Raw genomic sequence first — 22,557 nt, forward strand, 5'->3', positions numbered from 1 at the left:
GGGTTTTTTCTCTGGGAACTCCGGGTGTTCCCTCCGCATGAATATGTAAATTACAATTTTCCACGTGATAAGCCACTTTCGTTGAGCTATCATTTGTGATGATCAGGTGGCTTCTGGAAAAGACCTACGCAGCTCAGTGGGCCTTACCTGCCAAAAATAAAATAAAACCGGCGACTTCAGGTTTGCAAGTGCCTGGGTGCTGACCATTAACCTCACAGCGGCAATCGCTGTAAATCTCACGTGCAAGAAGACGCGTGGAAATTCCACATTCCTATGCCGGGGTGATGTGGTTGGCTCCCCACTAAAACGTCACAACGCAGTTAACACCCAGCCCATTCGTTTTATACCGCGCCGAAGTGATGATGGGCATCCTGTACGCAGTGCTGGCTCACCTGATGGGTGCATCCTACGTGTCGTGAAGGTGTGGCACAATCATGGGTGGGAGGTGGCGGGTGGGGGCGGTGATTGGAGGGGGTGAGGAGAGGGGGGGGGCACCACATTAATGACACTTGAAGGAATAATGTCGCCGCGGGGGGTGAGGAGGGGGTGGGGGGGCTTGGATGCCCCCACCCCTCCCCCACCCCCACCCCGCCCCTCCTCGTGCTGAGATTGGGGTTGGAGGTGAGAGGGGTTAATCAAAAGTGATGCGAGATGATACTGGCGGTCAGGTATGGATCGCGAAAGAATCGAACGCGCTTCCGCCATCTATACACGCAAACCAGCGTCTATTCACACGGGCGTCTATACAGGCCATCATTTATTCACATCATCATCATCATACACACCGGCGTCTGTACACTTCATCATCTATTCACACCATCATCTATTCACACCATCACCTATTCACACCATCTATACACGCAACCACCGTCTTTCACACGGGCGTCTATACAGACCATCATTTATTCACATCATCATCATACACACCGGCGTCTGTACACTTCATCATCTATTCACACCATCATCTATTCACACCATCACCTATTCACACCATCTATACACGCAACCAGCGTCTTTCACACGGGCGTCTATACAGACCATCATTTATTCACATCATGATCATACACACCGGCGTCTGTACACTTCATCATCTATTCACACCATCATATATACACACCATCACCTATTCACACCATTAGAAAAAGAGGGGGAGGGAGAGAGATCAATATTCCACGAGAAATGAATCCCTGAATGCACACCCCTCTACAACATTCACCAAACACGCATCATCATCATCATGGCCCCACGGTGATTCCCGATTTATCGACCACAGAAGAATGATAATGGTATCGACCATGATTCATTTCAATGACTTCAAGATAACGATTGCGACGTGTCGTTGATGATGATGACGGTGGTGGTGGTGATGTGTGATGACGGTGGTGGTGGTGATGTGTGATGACGGTGGTGGTGGTGATGTGTGATGACGGTGGTGGTGGTGATGTGTGATGACGGTGGTGGTGGTGATGTGTGATGACGGTGGTGGTGGTGATGTGTGATGACGGTGGTGGTGGTGATGTGTGATGACGGTGGTGGTGGTGATGTGTGATGACGGTGGTGGTGGTGATGTGTGATGACGGTGGTGGTGGTGATGTGTGATGACGGTGGTGGTGGTGATGTGTGATGACGGTGGTGGTGGTGATGTGTGATGACGGTGGTGGTGGTGGCGTGTTGATGATGATGATGATGATGACCACGAGCATAATTAATTGTAATTATTTCAAGTTGGCCAAGCGTTGATGATGATGATGGTGATGATAATGATGGTGATGATGATGCTGATGTGTTGTTGATGATAGCCGATCATGGTTTCGATGCCGATTTCACGGCGGCGGCGGCGACGACGGCGATGATGATGATGATGGTGATCAGGAGGATGGGGCTGTACTAAGCGAATTACATCCGGCCAATTAAAGCGAGCCCCATCAGAGAGATCACGGTAATGAAAACAATTAAAATGTAACAATCGCGGGCACTGATGTCGCTGTTCCGCCGGATTGGTTTCGGCTCGGATCAACCCAGTTATCCGTGCTCATCCGCGCCAGGGGACGAGGATCTGTGTTCATGTGGTGTGCGTCAATGCGTCTGTGTCCGTGCGTGTGTATGTGTGTATGGGGAGCGGTAGCGTAGCATTTAGCGAACTCGGGTTCGATTCCCGCTCACGGCCAACACCAGTGACGATTATCTGAACAGGCCCTGGGCCTCCCCTAGGTCGACTCAGCCTCAAATAAGTACCTGGTGCGGTGTGTAAACACCGCCACTGGGGAGACAAAGGCGGGCGGGCGTGGTGCTGGCCACCCACCCCCTCGTGTGCCACAGTGCCGGCCTTCATAGGTGCTCGCTAACAACACTTGCCCCTACAGTCTGTTACAGGCTATACGGGGGAGCTTTGTCTTTGTGTGTGTATGTATGGGGAGCGGTAGTCGTCGTGGGGAGCGGTAGTGTAGCGGTTAGCGCTACGCTGCGATGCGAACCCGGTGAGCCCGAGTTCGATTCCCGCTCACGGCCAACACCAAGTGATGATTATCTGAACCGGTCCTGGGCCTCCCCTAGGTCGACTCAGCCTCAAATGAGTACCTGGTGCGATGTGTAAACATCGCCACTGGAGAGGCAAAGGCGGCCGGGCGTGGTGTTGACCACCCACCCCCTCGTGTACCGTTCCGGCCTTCATAAGTGCTACTCGCTAACAACACTTGCCCCAACAGTCTGTTAAGGCTATACGGGCGATCTTTGTCTTGGTACGTGTGTGCGTGTCATTGTCCTGTTTGTACTAACCACAGTGGGGAGCGGTGGCGCAGTGGTTAGCGCACCGCGCTGATAAAACCCCCCCACCCCAGCCGCCGCCGCAAATCGAAATTCGATTCCCGATGAGGGTCAATAACAGTGGCGAATATTTGAATTGGTCCTGTACCTCTCCTGGATCGATTCGGCCTTAAATGAGTTTAAGGGGCGCTTTGTGTAAATACTTGTATCAGTAATTAACGGAGGGGGGGGGGGGAGAGACAAAAGCGGCCGGGCGTGGTGCTGGTCACGGACCCCCTCGTGTGCCGCTTTGGACTTCATGAGGTGCTCGCGAACAGCCCTTGCCCCAGCGGGCTGTACGGGGTGGGTGGCTGGGGCGATCTTTGCCTTTTGTTTGTCCACGTGAGCGCGTGATCGATCAGAGGCGTCTGGACGAGGCGACAGACGGAAATGAGAAGCGGTGGGCCGATCACTAACCACGCCATTGCACAAAGACACTAACGCAGTAGCGCGCGTACGAACGCTGACGTACGTTAAGCACAGTAGCGTACACAGAGACGGACACACACATACCAGCAGACATGCACACCAGCATACACACTCACAACGAACGCGCTCATACCCAAACACTAACGCGTACACAGCGATACACACACACACGAATGCACACGCGTACGTGCAAACAGAAGGATCTCCCTTCTATCCTGAACAGACTTTTGGGATCAGTGCTATTAGCGAAGGCCGGCACGGTACACGAGGGGTGGGTGGGTGGCCAGCACCACACCAGGCCGCCTTTGTTTTCCTCGTGGCGAATGTTTACACACCGCACCAGGTACTATACGTATTTGAGGCTGAGTCGACCTAAAACACACGAACACACACGCTCTATCCAGCATGTCAAGTGGAATTTACAAGAACACTCAAATCTGCACTCGTCCGCCTTTTTATTTCATCACGTTGATCTCGTTCCGCTAAAGAAACACACAAGTGGTGGAAATTCCACATTTCTATGGCACGTGGCCCAGTCGATCCACATGACGACCATAGTTTTGTATACACACAAATATCCCCCGTATAGTCTCCACAGACTGTTGGGGCAAGTGCTGCTAGCGAGTAGCACCTTGGACGGCCGGCACGGCACACGAGGTGGTGGGTGGCCAACACCACGCCCGACCGCCTTTGTCTCCCTAGTGGCAATGTTTACACACCGCACCAGGTACTCATTTGAGGCTGAGTCGACCTAGGGGAGGCCCGGGACCGGTTCATATAATCGTCACTGGTGTTGGCCGTGAGCGGGAATCGAACCCGTGTCGCCGGGTTCATAGCGCAGCACGCTAACCGGTACACTACCGCTCCCCACACACACACATGCACACACGTAGACACAGTCGCGCACACACACACACAGTCGTATATTACAACCGCACAACCGCAGCACCACGGAGTTCACTGGGTGTATAAATCAGGGGGGTACACGGGACCCCAACAGTTCCCCTTGGGGCCCCTTCCACCCCCTTTCCCGCCTACTAAAACAACCCCTGCCGACCGGGCCTGGGGTAGGAGGGCGGTCACGGACCGTCGGTGGACCGCGACCTCACCTGCGAATAGCGCTCACCTGCGCGACCCGGCACGTGCCAGGCCAGGTGCACGCACGCGCGCGTGACTCCCGTGGGGTGGGGGTGGGGGCTATGGTGGTGGGGGGCGGGGAGAGTGGGGGGGGTCAGTGTATGTGTGTGTGTCGGTGTGTATTTGTGAGTTCGTGGGGAGCGGTGGTGTAGCGGTTAGCAAGCTGCGCTAAGAACCTGGCGACCCGGGTTTGATTCCTGCTCACGGTCAACACCGGTGACGACTATCTGAACCGGTTCGGGGTCTCCCCTAGGTCGACTCAGCCTCAAAATGAGTACCTGGTGCGGTGTGTAAACATCGCCACTGGGGAGACAAAGGCGGTCGGGCGTGGTGCTGGCCACCCACCCTCCCGTGTACCGTTCCGGCCTTCATAGGTGCTCGCTAACAGCACTTGCCCCAACAGTCTGTTGAGGCAATACCGGTGATCTTTGTCTCTTTTGTGTGTTAGTGTGTTTTAGTGTGTGCCAGTGTGGGTGGGCTAACGTGTCTCTGTGTCAGTGTTGTGTGCTCGTTAATGCGCGTGTCAGAGTGAGTGTTCGTCTGTGTGCATGCGGCGCTGTGTGGTTCTTCGCTGCGCTACGAACTAGGCGACACGAGGTCGATGCCCGCTCAAGCCCAATTACGTTCGTTAATGTCTGAACAACCGGTCCCGGGGCTCCCCTAGGTCGACTCAGCCTTAAATAGAAACCTGGTACCGTGTGTGAACATCAGCACTGGGCATGAGGGGAGACAAAGGCGGCTGGGCAGTCCCGGATTATTCTAGTAGCAAAAGTAGCTACAGATGTAGCTACGGACCCCGCACTTTCAAGGGCCCCGCGCTAAATGCTTTCAAGCTATCAATTCCGGTTCAGTGATTCTGCACTTGCTCTATCACTATAGTACTATACCGCTTTCAACTTTTACGAAGGACCGGGTATTTAAGGTTAGCCATTTGTCGTATTATCTGGCTGTATAGCAAATGAAAAAATACAATTTACTTTACTATGCAAGTAAAAAAATTTGTGTTTTAATATTTACGTATTTATTTATTGCCCCTTTATAACATGTGCTACAGGCCCCGCACTAGTTTAATCCGGCACTGCGGCTGGGGGTGTGAATCTAGCTACACCTACCCCTTTGTGGGCCGTTTAGGCCCTTAATAGGTTCTCGCTAACATCACTTCGCCACAAGAGTGCTGTCATCTGTTGATGCATTCTTTGCAGTGTGAGGGAATCTCGTGTTGGGCCAGAGCAGTGATTGCGGTCCCGTGATCATCAGTGGTTCGGGAGGGTTCTCCAGATGGCGATATGTTACTGTAACTACCTCGCCTCGTACACAGGAGGTCGTGGGTTCGATGCCGACCGTGACGCCTGCTGCTGTATATTTTGAGTTGCATGTTCTCTTCGTGGTGGCGTGGATTTTTCTCCGGGTCTTCTGACTTTTCTCTCCGCATTTGGAATCGACATCACGCGTTCAGAGTGTTTGACTGCGATAAATGTCCACGCGACAAGCCACTTCGTTGAGCTATCATTCGTGGCCAGGTCGCTTCTGAAAAAAGAGTTCTATAAAAAGAAGTTGTATATAATAATAACAACAACAAGAAACAATAATTTTACACTGGTCAACAAAAAAAAAACATTTTTTTCTGGCCTGGACTTTTGCAGCTGTTTTAGACTAATTCCAGGGTACTGATTCCAAATCTGATCTCAGATTTGCTCTATGCTATCGGCATACCCCATTTTCATTGATTTTACCCGAAATTAACTCTGTCACTTATGATTGCAAGTTGTTGCGAGTCAGTGATTGCTTTAGTGTTAAAATATGGTGCTGTATTTTTAGGATAGTGTGTTTATAATATCGTTTTATGTAGATATCCACATTTATTTAATATTTTTCTTCTGCAGCTTTTATTGAAAATGAAATATTTCATATCTCAAAAAACCTGATGTGATAGACAAAAACTGATGCCAGGTTTGGAATCAGCACCCCAAAATTACCTTAAACCCGTTGGAATACCTCATGCCAAAAAAGTGTGTTTACCAGTGTAATCAGACATGTGCAAGTGCACTGCTGAATGAAGGCCTTCCCACGCTACCGTACGCGACGCTCACGTAGCTTGTTAGTTAGACCACACTTCACGCTGGCGAATGCAAGTGTGGTGACAGGGGGTGGCCCAACATCGGGGCCCAGCGGATGGTTAATTAAAACAAAATGTGTTCAGGAGGAGCAGCGCTATCGTGGCGTAGCTTCTGAGCCCTGGCTACACCAGGGGGTCGGCATCCAAGATCGCGTCTCTCTCTCTCCCCGTGGTCGCGTGTATTTTACCTACCCCCGGGTCCTCCAGGGGTTTTGCCTCCACATTTAGAATCAACTTGCGTTGAGACGATTTGGCTACTGCTATACACAGAACCAGAGACATATAGACAGACATATAAATATAGACAGATAGCACAGAGATACATAGAGAGAGACACATACATGCTTATATGTCTGTCTAGATGTCTCTGGTTCTGTGTTTGATCTCTCTCTCAAATTTAGCATTCTCAGGAAGAACGTGATCAACCAGGTAGGGTGTTGACTGTTATGTTAGCCGACTCTCTGTTGTATTACATTACATTTCTAAGTATACTAAAGTTGTGTTTCTATTTCATTTATACCTGATGACGATTGCTTGTGTTGCAATCGAAACGTCGTATGCTAGTATTTCATTTATTATTTTATCTTTATGCGTGACTTTACCGAAAGAACAAAAGAGTAATTCCAGCAGTCACGAAAGCTCCAAATTAAGTGCTGCTATACATTGACACGTGATAAGCCACTTCGTTGAGCTATCATTTGTGGCCAGGTCGCTGCTGTAAAATAGCTACGTAGCTCAGTGGGCCTTGCCTGCTAAAATAAAACATTGTTGAGTTTTAGATGAGATGGTCCGAAGGCTGATGCAAATGCAGGTTGATCCGGAAAAAACACGACGATGTTTTTCCCTTTTGTTTCGGACATTTGTTAAAATTGGACTCACGATATTTAATAATAACAATTAAAAAATTAAGTTGGTTAAACTAACCTGATTAAACTACCCTAATCCCAAGATCAAAATGCCCCCCACCTCCTAAAAATAAAAAAACTCATAACCGCGTTTAATAAAAAGTATTTGTATTTTTCTGTGTGATATGACTCGTTTAGTATGAGTGGTATTTAGAGAGAGAAACGAATGCGTTTCGTCACTTGGGGTTTGGTGGGGAGGCTAGAGTCAAACTTCGTGATGAAGTTGGGAAGTTGGGGTTAGGACGATGGTACGAGGGGGGGGCAGGGGTTGGCAGGGGGGACAAGGAAGTCTCTCCCCCCCCCCCCAGCCCCCCCCCCCCTCTTCGTTAATCTAATTATCTCGTGTAGGACGTGGTGGTCGCTATGAGCGCGATATTAAAATTATGTAAATATGATTAGCACTGACACGGAGCTCTCCTGGCAACAACTCTCAGCCTCCACCGCGAACTCCTCCTCCATCAATTTATTTGCAAATGAGATGCGTGCGCGCGTGTGTGTGTGTGTATACAAGCGTGTACGTATACATTATGGGGAGCGGTAGCGCAGTGGTTGAGCGCACTGCTCTAAAAAACCCGGTGGGTTCGATTCCCGCTCGCGGCCAACACCAGTGACCATTATCGGGACCGGTGCTGGGCCTCCCCTAGGTCGACTCAGCCTCGAATGAGTACCTGGCGCGGTGTGTAGTAAACACCGCCGCTGGGGAGACAAAGGCGGTCGGGCGTGGTGCTGGCCACTGACAATCTGTTAAGGCTATGCGGGGGATCTTTGTCTTTGTTTGTCTGTGTATGCACGCATGCATCTGTTAGTTTGGGGAGTTGACTTCGTTGTGGGAGCATGAGGGGGGTGATTTGGAGGATGTTGTGGGTGGGGGGCTCTAGAGGCTCCTGGGGAGGGGGGGGGGGTAGCGAGGAGACGAGTTAGACACAGAGAGAGAGACAGAGAGAGAGAGAGACACAGAGAGAGAGACACACACAGAGAGACACAGAGAGACAAACACACACAGAGACACAGAGAGAGACACAGAGAGACGAGAGAGAGACACACACAGAGACACACAGGCAGAGAGAGAGAGACAGAAAGACACATACACACAGGGACACAGAGAGAGACGAGAGAGAGACACACACAGAGACACACAGGCAGAGAGAGACACACACAGAGACACAGAGAGAGAGACACAGAGAGAGACACACACACAGAGACACATAGAGAGACACACAGAGAGAGACACAGACAGAAAGAGAGAGAGACACACACAGAGACACACAGGCAGAGAGAGAGACACAGAGAGAGACACACACAGAGAGAGACACACAGAGAGAGACACACAGAGAGAGACACACAGAGAGAGACACAGAGAGAGAGAGACACACAGATAGAGACACACACAGATACACATAGAGAGACACACAGAGAGAGACACAGACAGAAAGAGAGAGAGACACACACAAAGACACACAGGCAGAGAGAGAGACACAGAGAGAGGCACACAGAGAGAGACACACAGAGAGAGAGACACACAGAGAGAGACACACAGAGAGAGACACACAGAGAGAGAGACACACACACACACACAGACACACACACAGAGACACACAGAGAGAGACACACAGATAGAGACACACACACACAGAGACACATAGAGAGACGCACAGAGAGAGACACAGACAGAAAGAGAGAGAGAGAGAGGAGTCTGGGCGTGCGAGTTGCCCGTGGCCACTAAAGCAGGATGGCCCCGGGAACGAATTAATGCCGTCGTCGTAATTGCGTCTGCGGCTCCCGAGCAGATAATCTAGAAGGGAGAGCGGGGACAGAGAGAGGCCAGGGATGGGGGGCGGCGCGGGTTTGGGTGGGGGGGTTGGTTGGGGGGGGGTTGGTGGGGGGGGGGGGGTTGGGGGGGTTTGGTGGGGAGGGGGGTTGGTGGGGGGGTTGTTTGGATGGGTTGGTGGGGGGGGGTTGGTTGGGGGGGTTGGTGGGGGGGTTGGTGGGGGGGGTTGGGTTGGGGGGGATTGGTGGGGGGGGAGTTGGGGGGGGGGGTTTGGTGGGGGGGGTTGGTGAGGGGGTTGGGGGGGGGTTGGTGGGGGGGTTGGGGGGGGGGTTGGTGGGGGGGTTGTTTGGATGGGTTAGTGGGGGGGGTTTGGTGGGGGGGTTGGTGGGGGGGTTGGTGGGGGGGGTTGGGTTGGGGGGGATTGGTGGGGGGGGAGTTGGGGGGGGGGGTTTGGTGGGGGGGGTTGGGGGGGGGTTGGGTTGGGGGGGATTGGTGGGGGGGGGTTGGGGGGGGGTTTGGTGGGGGGGGTTGGTGGGGGGGGTTGGGTTGGGGGGGATTGGTGGGGGGGGTTGGGGGGGGGTTTGGTGGGGGGGTTGGGTGGGGGGGGTTGGGGGGGTTTGGTGGGGGGGTTGGTGGGGGGGGTTGAGGGGGGGGGGGTTTGGTGGGGGGGGGGGGATTTGGTGGGGGGGGGGGGGTTGCAGCGGAGTCGGGGGACGTAGCTGGGGAGGGGAATTCACGAAGGTGTTCAGACGGGGGGCGCGAACGAGTTTGTTCGGGTTGGTTAAATGTATCGTACACGCTGTAGAGGCAATCTTAATATGTAGCACACACACACACAGATATAACAATTACATATGCTTAGACGAGTTTGTAAATGCTGTATGTGTAGGTGTGTGGAGAGCGGTAGTGTAGCGGTTACTGCGCTGCACAACGAACTTCGCGACCCGAGTTGGAACCGGTCATGGGCCTCCCCTAGGTCGACTCAGCCTCAAATTGGTACCTGGTTGCGGTGCGCAGTAAACATCGCCACTGGGGGAGACAAAGGCGGCCGGGCGTGGTGCTGGCCACCCCCCCCCCCCCCTCGTGCACCGTGGCGGCCTTCAGTGTTGCTACTCGCTGACAGCACTTGCACCGACAGTCTGTCAAGGCTACACGGGGGATCTTTGTCTTTGGCTGTGAGTCTATAAGAGAGGAGATTGTTGAGTCGCCGTTCAATGGGCGATAATCACTGCCTGGGGAAGGCGGTGCGGGAGTTTGGGGCGGGGGGGGGGTAAAAAGGGGATGTTTGGGGGGAGGGGGGGGTCACAAGAGAACTCGGGGACACGAGGGGGTCCCAAGATCCAGACTCAGGACCCCCCCCCCAGCCCCCTAATTGGGGGGGTTTGGAGGGATCCCGCAGGGGCCGCGGCTTAGAAACGAGTTTAGGGGAGACGTGTCACGTGCGTGATTGTCTAAGAAAGTGTGTGCGCATGGACTTGCCCCAACAGTCTGTTGAGGCTACACGGGGGATCTTTTTCTTTGTGTGCACGTTGAACTTCTTTCGCACCGTACGTAGCCAACCGGTCTCACTCCGAATCATTGTCATCACTATCAACACCAGTGGCCATTGTCATCGCGACCAACACCAGTGGCCATTGTCATCGCGACCAACACCAGTGGCCATTGTCATCACGACCAACACCAGTGGCCATTGTCATCACGACCAACGCCAGTGTCCATTATCATCACGACCAACACCAGTGTCCATTGTCATCACGACCAACACCAGTGTCCATTGTCATCACGACCAACACCAGTGTCCATTGTCATCACGACCAACGCCAGTGTCCATTGTCATCACGACCAACACCAGTGGCCATTGTCATCGCGACCAACACCAGTGACCATTGTCATCGCGACCAACACCAGTGGCCATTGTCATCACGACCAACACCAGTGGCCATTGTCATCACGACCAACACCAGTGGCCATTGTCATCGCGACCAACACCAGTGGCCATTGTCATCACGACCAACACCAGTGGCCATTGTCATCGCGACCAACACCAGTGCCCATTGTCATCACGACCAACACCAGTGGCCATTGTCATCGCGACCAACACCAGTGTCCATTGTCATCACGACCAACACCAGTGTCCATTGTCATCACGACCAACACCAGTGGCCATTGTCATCACGACCAACACCAGTGTCCATTGTCATCACGACCAACGCCAGTGGCCATTGTCATCACGACCAACACCAGTGGCCATTGTCATCACGACCAACACCAGTGGCCATTGTCATCGCGACCAACACCAGTGGCCATTGTCATCACGACCAACACCAGTGGCCATTGTCATCGCGACCAACACCAGTGCCCATTGTCATCACGACCAACACCAGTGTCCATTGTCATCGCGACCAACACCAGTGTCCATTGTCATCACGACCAACACCAGTGTCCATTGTCATCACGACCAACACCAGTGGCCATTGTCATCACGACCAACACCAGTGGCCATTGTCATCACGACCAACACCAGTGTCCATTGTCATCACGACCAACGCCAGTGGCCATTGTCATCACGACCAACACCAGTGGCCATTGTCATCACGACCAACACCAGTGGCCATTGTCATCACGACCAACACCAGTGGCCATTGTCATCGCGACCAACACCAGTGGCCATTGTCATCGCGACCAACACCAGTGGCCATTGTCATCGCGACCAACACCAGTGGCCATTGTCATCGCGACCAACACCAGTGGCCATTGTCATCACGACCAACACGCACGTGGACCGATCCGGCTTTGTAAATGGGCGTTCGTACACTGCCAGTGGCGCCTGCTGATGCTGCAGCAGTCCGTGCGTGGCTAATTGGCCGAAGCGGGGACTGGGCCAAATCTTTAACGCTCCGCGTAGCGTAAAAGATTTGTCACGAAATCGCGCGTCGAGAGCGTTTTAGCGATCTCGCAAACCCCGACTGGCAGCACGACGCGTCAGCTCACGGGTGACTTACACGGCGACGGATGCCGCGTAGCTCGCACGGCTTACAACGCACCGCATAGAACCCTCGTTTCGTGCCGTGTGAATGAGAGGCGCGTGCTTGTGTGAATGCGTGTGTACACGTGGATGTGTGCGCGATAGTCTAGCGGTTAGCGCGCTGCGCTATGAACCTAGCGACTCGGGTTCGATTCCAGCTCACCAGTGACGATTATCTGAACTGGTCCTGGGCCTCCCCTAGGTCGACTCAGCCTGAAATGAGTACCTGGTGTGGTGTGTAAAACATCGCCACTGGGGAGACAAAGGCGGTCGGGCGTGGTGCTGGCCACCCACCCCCTCGTGTACCGTGCCGGCCTTCATAGGTGCTCGCTAACAGCACTTGCCCTTACAGTCTGTTGAGGCTATACGGGGGCCTCTTTGTGTGTGTGTGCATCAGCCAGTCATCTCAGTCAGTCGACCCGTGGCACCTGCTGGGTCTGCCCCGTGACCTCCTGCCAGCGGGCGTTCGACACTTCACGTGGCAGCCTCAAGGTGCACATAGCCTGGCACAAGCGTCGGGGTGACGTCACCGCTACTTAGTGGCGATTGGCGGTTGTTGTTGTTGTCGTGTGTGTGTGTGGGCATGCAATGTTCTGTATATATAGGTGTCTGTATACGTGCGCGCGTGTGGGAAGCGGTCGTGCAGCGGTTAGCGCTACGCCGCGCTACGAACCCGGCGACCCGAGTTCGAATCCCGCTCACGGCCAACACCGGTGTGACGATTATCTGAACCGGTCCTGGGTGTCCCCTGGGTCGACTCAGCCTTAAATGAGTCCCTGGTGCGGTGTGTGAATGAGCACCACTGGGGAGACAAAGGCGGCTGGGCGTGGTCTTTCTAATCACAACGTAGCGCTGTAATAGGTGCGCGCTAACAGCACTTGCCTCGAGATGGTATTCGTAGCTTTAGGCGGATCTTTGGCGCACAATACATTGTATGTGTATGCATGTGTTTAGAAGTGTTTGTGTGTGTACCCGTGTTTGTGTGTTGCCGTATTGTTCGGATTATAAGACGCACTAAAGACCCCCCCCCCACCCACAACCCCATGTATTTTAAAGCAAAACTTTGGGTGCGTCTTATAATCCGGTATAATTGCGTATTTCAACAATGTTGTAACACTTTGGGCTTATTATTTGAAGGCCATAATTTGCGCTCGAGTTTTTTTTTGTGTTTGTATTGTTTGTTCTTGTAACCTCCTGCCCCGCCCCCGGACTGGACATGTGTGAATAAGAGCTTTGCAGCTCATCGGATTCCGCCGTTCCGCAAACGCCACTGTTCGTGTCGCTGTTCATCTGCCCGCTTACGAATCTGGTCGTCGCCAAACACGTTTGAACAATATTCTTTGGTTCTTTCGGTAAAGTCAAGTAGGTAGAAAAATAAAACAAAATAAAAAAATTAACCCGTAAAAACAAAGTTTTTCACTATAAATCCTTTATATGCGTCCTCTGGCTTGAGATGGCTGCCACCTATGGGTCAGATGATTGCCTGCCACCATTAAGCAATTGGTAATTAAATATAATTAATTTTTTCCTAAAAAGTGTAACATTTTGGAAAAAAAAATTTCACGAAAATAAATTGTCACGCACAACGAGTCTGTGTGCAAAATGTCAGCTCGATTGGATCACGGGAAGTGGGTTATAAAAACGACCGAAAGATTTGCACGGTCGTAAGCGCGCAAGCAAGCAAGTGAACTTAATATAAAGGATTTAAAAATAAAACAAAATAATTTGGTTAAATGTTTCTACCTACGTGACTTTTCCTGCAGTCACGAAAGCTTCAAATCACGTTGGAACAATTCACGGGGAAGTCTCCAACTCTCCAAATCTCATCGTCCACTCTCCTCCATCCCTCCACTGACCTCTCCGCGTATTCGCCTTGGAGGTGGGCCGTTGCACCGAAACGTCGCAATGGGTTTTTTCTTTTTTTTTTATACAAATGAGTTAAGTTTATAGATATTTTTTTATAATCTAGTATGTTGAGCGCGGGATCAGATCTTGTGTCATTGTATTTACGCACCGGGCACAACAGGTGTTGGGGTGGGTGTTACTTTACGGAGCGCCTTAAAACCCGGAGAATACGATGTGTACCTGTGTGTGTGTACGCGTGTGTGTGTACGTGTGTGTACGTGTGTGTATGTGTACGTGTGTGTACGTGTGTGTACGTGTGTGTGTACGCGTGTGTGTGTACGTGTGTGTACGTGTGTGTACGTGTGTGTGTACGCGTGTGTGTGTACGTGTGTGTACGGGTGTGTATGTGTACGTGTGTGTGTACGTGTGTGTGTACGTGTGTGTATGTATGTGCGTGTGTGTATGTGTACTTACGTGTGTACGTGTGTGTGTATGTACGTATGTGTACGTGTGTACGTATGTGTACGTGTGTACGTGTGTGTACGTGTGTGCGGTAGTGTAGCGGTTAGCGCTGCGCTACAAACCCGGCGACCCGAGTTCGATTCCCGCTCACGTCCAACACCGATTATCAGAACCGCCCTGGGTCTCCCCTAGGTAGACTCAGCCTCAAATGATGACCCGGTGTAGCGGTGCGTAGGAAACATCGCCACTGAGGGAGACAAAGGCGGCCGGGCGTGGTGCTGGCCACCCACCCCCTTGTGTGCCTTGCCGGCCTTCATAGGTGCTCGCTAACAGCACTTGCCCCAACAGTCTGTTAAGGCTATACTGGGGGATCTTTGTCTTTTGCACGTGTGTGTGTACATACGTGTGTGTGTGTATGTGTGTACGTACATGTGTATGTACGTGTATGTACGTGTGTGTACGTGTATGTGTACGTGTGTGTGTACGTGTGTGTGTACGTGTGTGTGTACGTACATGTGTATGTATGTACGTACGTGTGTGTACGTGTACGTGTGTGTACGTATGTGTGTACGTGTATGTGTACGTGTGTGTGTGTGTATGTATCTACGTGTGTGTACGTGTGTGTGTGTGTGTGATGGGGTTGTACAAGCAGACTTAAATATATCCACCGACTCCGATTGCCCTGAGTCCTAGTGGCAGGGCGACCCACAGCTTTGTGGGTGCCACGCCAACAAAAGGTCGATCACCGACAGAGCCCGCCCTCGACCTGGGAGCGCTGAGCCGGTCGGAGATCGGAATATCAAAAGGACCTTGATGGAATACAATACATGTATTAGATTCCTGCAAGTAATGTGGGGTGAGCCCGTTTAAAGCCTCATAGGTTAATCGCAGTATCTTCAAATGCACAAACGTGTGCGTGCGTGTGTGTACGTGTGTGTGCGCTCGCTAACAGCACTTGCCGCTACAGTCTGTTAAGGCTATACGGGGGATCTTTGTCTTTGTATCCGTGTACGTACGTGTGTTAACGTGTGTGTATGTATTATGTGGGTAGCGGTAGTGCAACTGTTAGCGCGCTGCGCTACGAACCTGGCGAGCTGGGTTCGATTCCCGCTCACGGCCAACACCAGTGACTATTATCTGAACCGGTCCTGGGCCTCCCCTAGGTCGACTCAGCCTCAAATGAGTACCTGGTGCGGTGTGTAAACATTGCCACTAGGGAGACAAAGGCGGCCGGGCGTGGTGTTGGCCACCCACCCCCTCGTGTGCCGTGCCGGCCTTCATAGGTGCTCGCTAACAGCACTTGCCCCAGCAGTCTGTTAAGACTATATGGGGGATCTTTGTCTTTGTGTACGTGGTGTTGGCCACCCACCCCTTCGTGTGCCGTGCCGGCCTTCATAGGTGCTCGCTAAGCAGCACTTTCCCCTACAGTCTGTTAAGGCTATATGGAGGATCTTTGTCTTTGTCTACGTGGTGCTGGCCACCTACCCCCTCGTGTGCCGTGCCGGCCTTCATAGGTGCTCGCTAAGCAGCACTTGCCCCTACAGGCTACACGTTTGAAGGCCACACGGGGGGGGGGGGGGGGCTTCGTCTCGTACCCAGTTGGGTGTTGCGTGACTTGGCGGTCACGGAATGACTTGACGAGTCGCGCTCATGAAACCGTCTCTCTTTTATATTTATATAAAGATGTCCCGCGACAGCCTGCTCCGAGTCCAACTCTCAAAACGCACGCGGCACGCAACATCACGTCGTGGTGATTCCGTTCCCGTATGCATAATAAAGTATACGCGTATAGAATTGCATATATAATATCCGTATTAATTAAAAAAGAAACTGTTACGTGGTTCGCAAGGGTTCTTGTGTTGCCTCCTACTCACATGTAGCATCTCTGACATCCATAACTTCGTCTTTATCATCATCATCATGGCCATCATCATCATTGCCATCATCATCATCATTACCGTCACCATCATCATCATCACACGCTTTGGCAAATCGCGTAAGTGGCTATGGCTAACTGATGAAATCACTAAAAGTTGCGTGATCGGTTACTTTTTTTTACATCTCTCTCGAAACAAAATTATCGAGCTACATACGCATCGTCACCACCAGCCGCGTAAAAATCGTGAACTCTGATTGACTTAAAAATGTGTTTTGAAAACGGTTGCTATATAAATAATTCAATATAAACGATGCGAGTGAGGGTGCTTTAAATTGCCTCACAGTTGGTTAACTAAAGGGCATTGTAATACTGTATATAGCACGTACGTTTATATTAAAGCAAATCAGTGTGTAGATAGATAAACGGCATCGCCCCCGCCATAGGAATATTGAATTTCCACCGTTGGCTTAGAAATCGATTTCCCCCCCCCCCATCCACACCGCCCCTCGTCCCATGTTCTATTCTATGTCTTTTTCCACTGCAGAAGCCGAGCCGAGCCGTGCCGTGCCGCTCCACGTCACACCCCTGGCCCTGCTTGGCCCCGAGCGAGATTTTCCGGTGTCTTCGTGGATAGAGCAGAGTCTCACCGGTTTGGGTTTCCGGATCAGCTCGGCAAATAGCCAGTGGGTAAATAACCCGAACCGTGAATGAACCGTGCTGGCGCGGTTTGGACGTGCCAGTGGAAAAGAGATATTCATTGACTTGACCCTGCGGGGTAATGATTCACCCAGCACCTGCGATGTGATTATATATTTATATTAAAAGCTGTGCTGTGTAAGTGTTAAGAATGGCTACAGACAGGAAACAATTTCAATAAATAAATACATTTCTTGAGAATTATTTAGATTTTTCTTTCAATTTAGATTCAAAATGTTGGCGCGGGCGAAGAGCCAATCAACGGTGGCTCGCAATGACAAAGCGGAAGTCTTTAACGTCCGCCTCAACGGCAGACGGTGGGCTTTGGTAATGAATGAACTTAATCACGAACGCAGGAGCGTTCAACTGCAGCACAGAAGTCCAACTGCGCATGGTCAGAGGGTCGACTTATTCAGCCCATCATCTCTCCCGGGGGGGGAGGTCGATACATTCAGTACCATCACTCCACTCATAGTCAAAAACTCGACAGCGGTTGTTCTCCGAGCAGAGCCGTCTGTGGGAGGAGGGGGGGGGTTGAGGCCCGACGCCTTCAAACTAAACTGGAAGTATTGGATCTGACACCGGTGAAGTCGAAGCACGGCCCCCCCCCCCAAAATCGCGGGGCCCAGGGCGGTTCCCCCCCTCCCCCCCCCGTACCCTAGGGACGGCTCTACCTACGAGGTTACTGGCCCTCGTCATAGAAACGTGGGATTCCCACCAATAGCCCGTGGGTCACCAACGCCCCTATGTACTCGGTGACGATTTGCATTAATGACAGCGTTCATTCGCCAACCGCACTCGACTGAGCACTCCCCACCGCCACCGCCGCCGCCTGCCCCCCATCTTCTCCAAATGTCAGCGGCGGGGTCGCGGCCACTGCGGGGGGTCTCTGCCGCATCACCTCGTCGTCCTCCTCCTCCACCTCCACCAAATCCTCCCCCTCCTCCTCCTCCTCCCGGTCTTCCACCTCGTCCATCGCCGCCTCCTCCAGCTGCTCCACCAAGAAGCCCAGCGGCTGCTCCACGAGGAGGAGGCCTCTCGTCGTCGGGGCCGCTTCCCTGTCCTCCGCCCCCTTCCTGCGCGGGCACGGAGCCAGCGAGGGCAGCAGGAGGCTCTCCACGCTGAATGGGATCACGGCTCGGCGCTTGGGGGTCCGGCACCCTGGGGAGGGGTCTGCGGGTGGCGATGGGTGGCGAGGGGATCTGGTGGGCCCCTGCTGCTGCTCCTGCTGTTGCCCCTGCTGCAGGTGCTGTCCATGGTGCTGCTGCCCCTGCTCCTGCTGCTGCTGCTGCTGCTCCTGCTGCTGCTGCTTTCTCCTCTTCTTGTCGCGCCGCTGCCGCTCCCTGCGGGCGATCTCGGCGGGGTCCATGGGCTCCCCGCTGCACGTGAGCGGGTGGGCGTTGTGCGCCGGTCTGCCGGGTCCCTTGCGCGTGTTTTCCTTCTTGCGCCACTTGGCGCGCCGGTTCTGGAACCACACCTGAAGGGGGCAGGCGGTAAGGGAGGGGAAGGGATGTGAAAGAGGGAGGGGAAAGGGAGGCGTAACGGCGAGGGGGAGAGAAAGAGGGGGAGAGGCAGGGATGGAGGGATGTGGATGGCTACGAGGGTGAGGGAGCGAGGACGAGGGGGGACGGAGGGAGGGAAAATAAATCGGAGGCGAGGGAAGGTTGAGAACGCGAGCGAGGGAAATGAGTGGAGGGAAAGAGGTGGAGTGGAGGGAGCGCGGTGGTCGCGGGAGGGGAGGGAGAGAGCAAAAGAGAGATTTGCAGAGTTAAGAAAGTACGCAAAGAGGTGAGCAAATCACTTAACTCGCGTACATGCACTGCATACATATACGCAAAGACGTAGTTGATGGTATAGTAAGTAAATACAGAGATAACCAGATACACAGACGGACGAGCACACAACCAGAGAGAAATTAACAAACACACACAGAGGGAAGGCGGCCAAGCGGACAGATCAACGTGGAGATGGAGCAGGATCGGAATGGATGGAAGCAACCAGCGCTGCAGCGTGGAGGGATGGCGACGGCGTTTTAGAGGAGGCCTCCATCCAGCAGTGGAGAAACCGTGGCTCATGATGATTATGATGGTGGGGAGGAGGCCTTCATCTCGCAATGGATCGACCATGGCTGCTGCTGCTGATGATGATGATGCTGATAATGATGATGAACTTTAGTTGGTAAAACTGATTTATATTTTGTGCCACGGTAAATTACCAGTTGATTGCATTTACGGTGTAAGAAAAAAAAAAACCCGATCATACTGACGAAAAAATAAATGACTTAACAGACATAAAAAAAAAACCCATATATGTACAAAAGCGCCCCCCACGGTATAGACGGCAAACGGGCAGACGGCGAGAGTCAAATAAACACGAAAGTGAGCAATAGAAAGAGTTAAGCAATCGTCGCGACGACTCGTAACGGCGGCAAGTAAACGAACGCTTCGCATGTGGAGCGAGAGTGTCAGAGTGGACGCGACGCCCTGCTCAACAGAGCCACATCTCCTTGTTCAGAGGCCCTGAGCCGGTGGTGGAAATTCCACGTTCCTATGGCAGAAGGAAAGAGTATATCCACAGAACAGACCAACTAATAAGTGGGTCTCGTTTTTATCGCCCCCCCCCCCCCCAGAAGGGATGATGGGCTGAGTGCCCTCCGGGTGCATCAAGTGAGTCTACCGCGATTCTATGCGATGGAGAGATTTTACTTCCCCGCCATAGGAATGTGGAATGTGCACCAGTTACTCAATACTGTCAATTAATTAAATTATTCATTTAAACATCACTAATTAGAGCTAATACGATTCATAACAAAAACAAATATACACCCATTCGGGAATAAAAGCTGATTCGAAACTGAGAGTTTATAAATCTCAACGTCCGTGTTTGTTTCCTAACTCCATCATTTTGCACTATAAGCGATTGCGTGCGTTTGTAAATAGAGTATGGGTGTTTGTAGAAACCATTATCAATAATGTACACCGCTGAATTGTTGACTATACTTCACCACGTTGGTCAATGCGGGTTGGTGATGTTTAGCCGCGTCCGGGAATCGAAATCGGGTCACTACAGAGTTTAGTGCGCAAGTGCGCTAATCGTTGCGCCACCGCTCCCCTCACCCCCCCCCCCCCCCCCAATTAGTTATATTTTATGATAAATATAAAAATGTTGAAACAAATAAAACGCACACGTATTGTGTTGCTGCAATTGTATTGTCTCGATAATGAAATTAATTTAAGGTTAAGCTTCACCATTGTTGATGGTGAAATTAAATAGGATTTTAATACGCACAGAAAAAGCAAAAGAATGTGCATCACAATTAATAATTTACCGTGGGGAGTTGGGGGGGTAGGCGACGTAGAATAATTATATTGCCAAATTTGTGCTGTAAGACCTTCCACCACCCAACACAGACAACGCACTTAGAGTACATTATTTAACAATGCACCGACCCGGTGATTTGAACAACCAACAGGTTATATTCTTACAACCAAAAATATCAGCAAATTAACCACGATTGTACATTATTTTTGTCAAATATTAACTTTTACCATAATGGTAAAAAATCTAGAATCTTATTTTAAAATGATAATTGAATGTATAATGTACCATTACAATTGTCATGTGCATGAAATGTTTCTACAACGTTTATACGTTGCCCGAAAAGGTAAAAATTGTGATATTTACTGCACCACTGTCGTCATAAATGATAGAAAAATCTAATATATTTCTGGAAATATCTCGTTCATTGAAAAAAACATCGAAATAATTGTCAACTTTAATATACAGTACTGGCCATCATAGTAAAACTAATTTATATTATGCGTGTTGGTCGAGGCCATACACAATTACAGTAAAATATTTCTAAGTAAAATTTGGATTATATTGTTCACAGTAGTTTGCAATACACACAGATCACTCTATCGTTATGATTATTGATGATAAAACAATTCATATATAGTACTGAAAAAAATATTCGGTAAACACTTTACCATAGCCGTTATTATGGAGGTAATTATGTTTTGACAAAAAAGTAAATAGAATCAACTATACATTTAAACTAAACTATTAAACCTTTTTTTTTATTCTAGATTTGAAGCTTATTTCACCCGGTAAGGCTGTTCAGCTTTTTTCAGAAGCGACCTGGCCACAAATGATAGCTCAACGAAGTTGGCTTATCATCAGAATATGGCTTATCATCGCGTAGAAATGTATAGCAGTCAAATACTCTAAACGCGTGATGTTGATTCTAAATGTAGAGGGAAAAACCGGACGACCCGGAGAAAAATCCACGCGACCACTGGGAGAACATGCCAACTCCAAATATACAGCAGGCGTCCGAGACGGGATCAAACCCACGGCCTCCTGCATAGCAGGCGAGGTAGTTAACATCTCGCCACAGTGGCAACACAAAAAAAAACTTTTACCACCTAAAGATCATAATTATTATAATTATTATCAACATCATCTTCATCAGCAGTCGTGATAGATCCACTGCTAGATGACGGCCTCCCCACCATCATCAACAAGAGCCATGGTCTATCTACTGCTGGATGAAGGCTTCCTCCTCCCCACCATCATCATCATCGTGAGCTCATGGTCCATCCACTGTTGGACGATTTAATCACTCCATCTCCTCGGTGGTGGTCCGCCCCATCGGAACGGCTTCCATTTGTTTTGCCTGCCCGCTCCGTCACCATCCTTGGCCCGGCAAGAGTGTGTCATCGTTTGGTGAAAGTAGACATCTACCGAGACGGCAATGCCCTACGCTACCAGCGCACGTGCCACGCGGAGAGAACTAGGTACAAATTCGTGCCAGTGCTGTACCAACGTAGAGGAGCGGTGTCGCTCAGTGGTTTGTGCAGTGCCCCGGGAAAGACGTCGACAACACCAACAACAAAACCCGCACGGACTACCTCGCTCACCTCGACTTCCGGCCACGGCTAACATCAGCGGTGGCTCTGTGAACCGGTCCCGGTGGATCTATCTGTCCCACGGTCGACGTAGCCTCAGCATTAATGCCCGGTTCGGCGCGTAAATAACCATCGGCACTGGGGATACAAAGGCGGTCGGGCGTTGCGCTGACCACCCATCCCCCGTCCTCTCCGTGTGCCGTACCAGCTTTCATCTCGTGCTACTCGTTAACGGCACTGGGAATACAAAGGCGGCCGGGCGTGGCGCTGACCACCCCCATCCATCCCCTCCCCTAAGTGTGCCGTATCGCCACCCCACCGCATCCCCAACCGTTTGTCGAGGCTGCCCGCGGGGCGCCTTCGTCTTGCGCCACGTGGTGTTGGTTCACCTGCACGCCACGTGGTGTTGGTTCACCTGCACGCCACGTGGTGTTGGTTCACCTGCACGCCACGTGGTGTTCGTTCACCTGCACGCCACGTGGTGTTGGTTCACCTGCACGCCACGTGGTGTTGGTTCACCTGCACGCCACGTGGTGTTGGTTCACCTGCACGCCACGTGGTGTTGGTTCACCTGCACGCGGGA

Source organism: Lampetra fluviatilis, chromosome 5 (assembly GCF_964198595.1).
Source record: "Lampetra fluviatilis chromosome 5, kcLamFluv1.1, whole genome shotgun sequence".
Classification (NCBI taxonomy): domain Eukaryota; kingdom Metazoa; phylum Chordata; class Hyperoartia; order Petromyzontiformes; family Petromyzontidae; genus Lampetra; species Lampetra fluviatilis.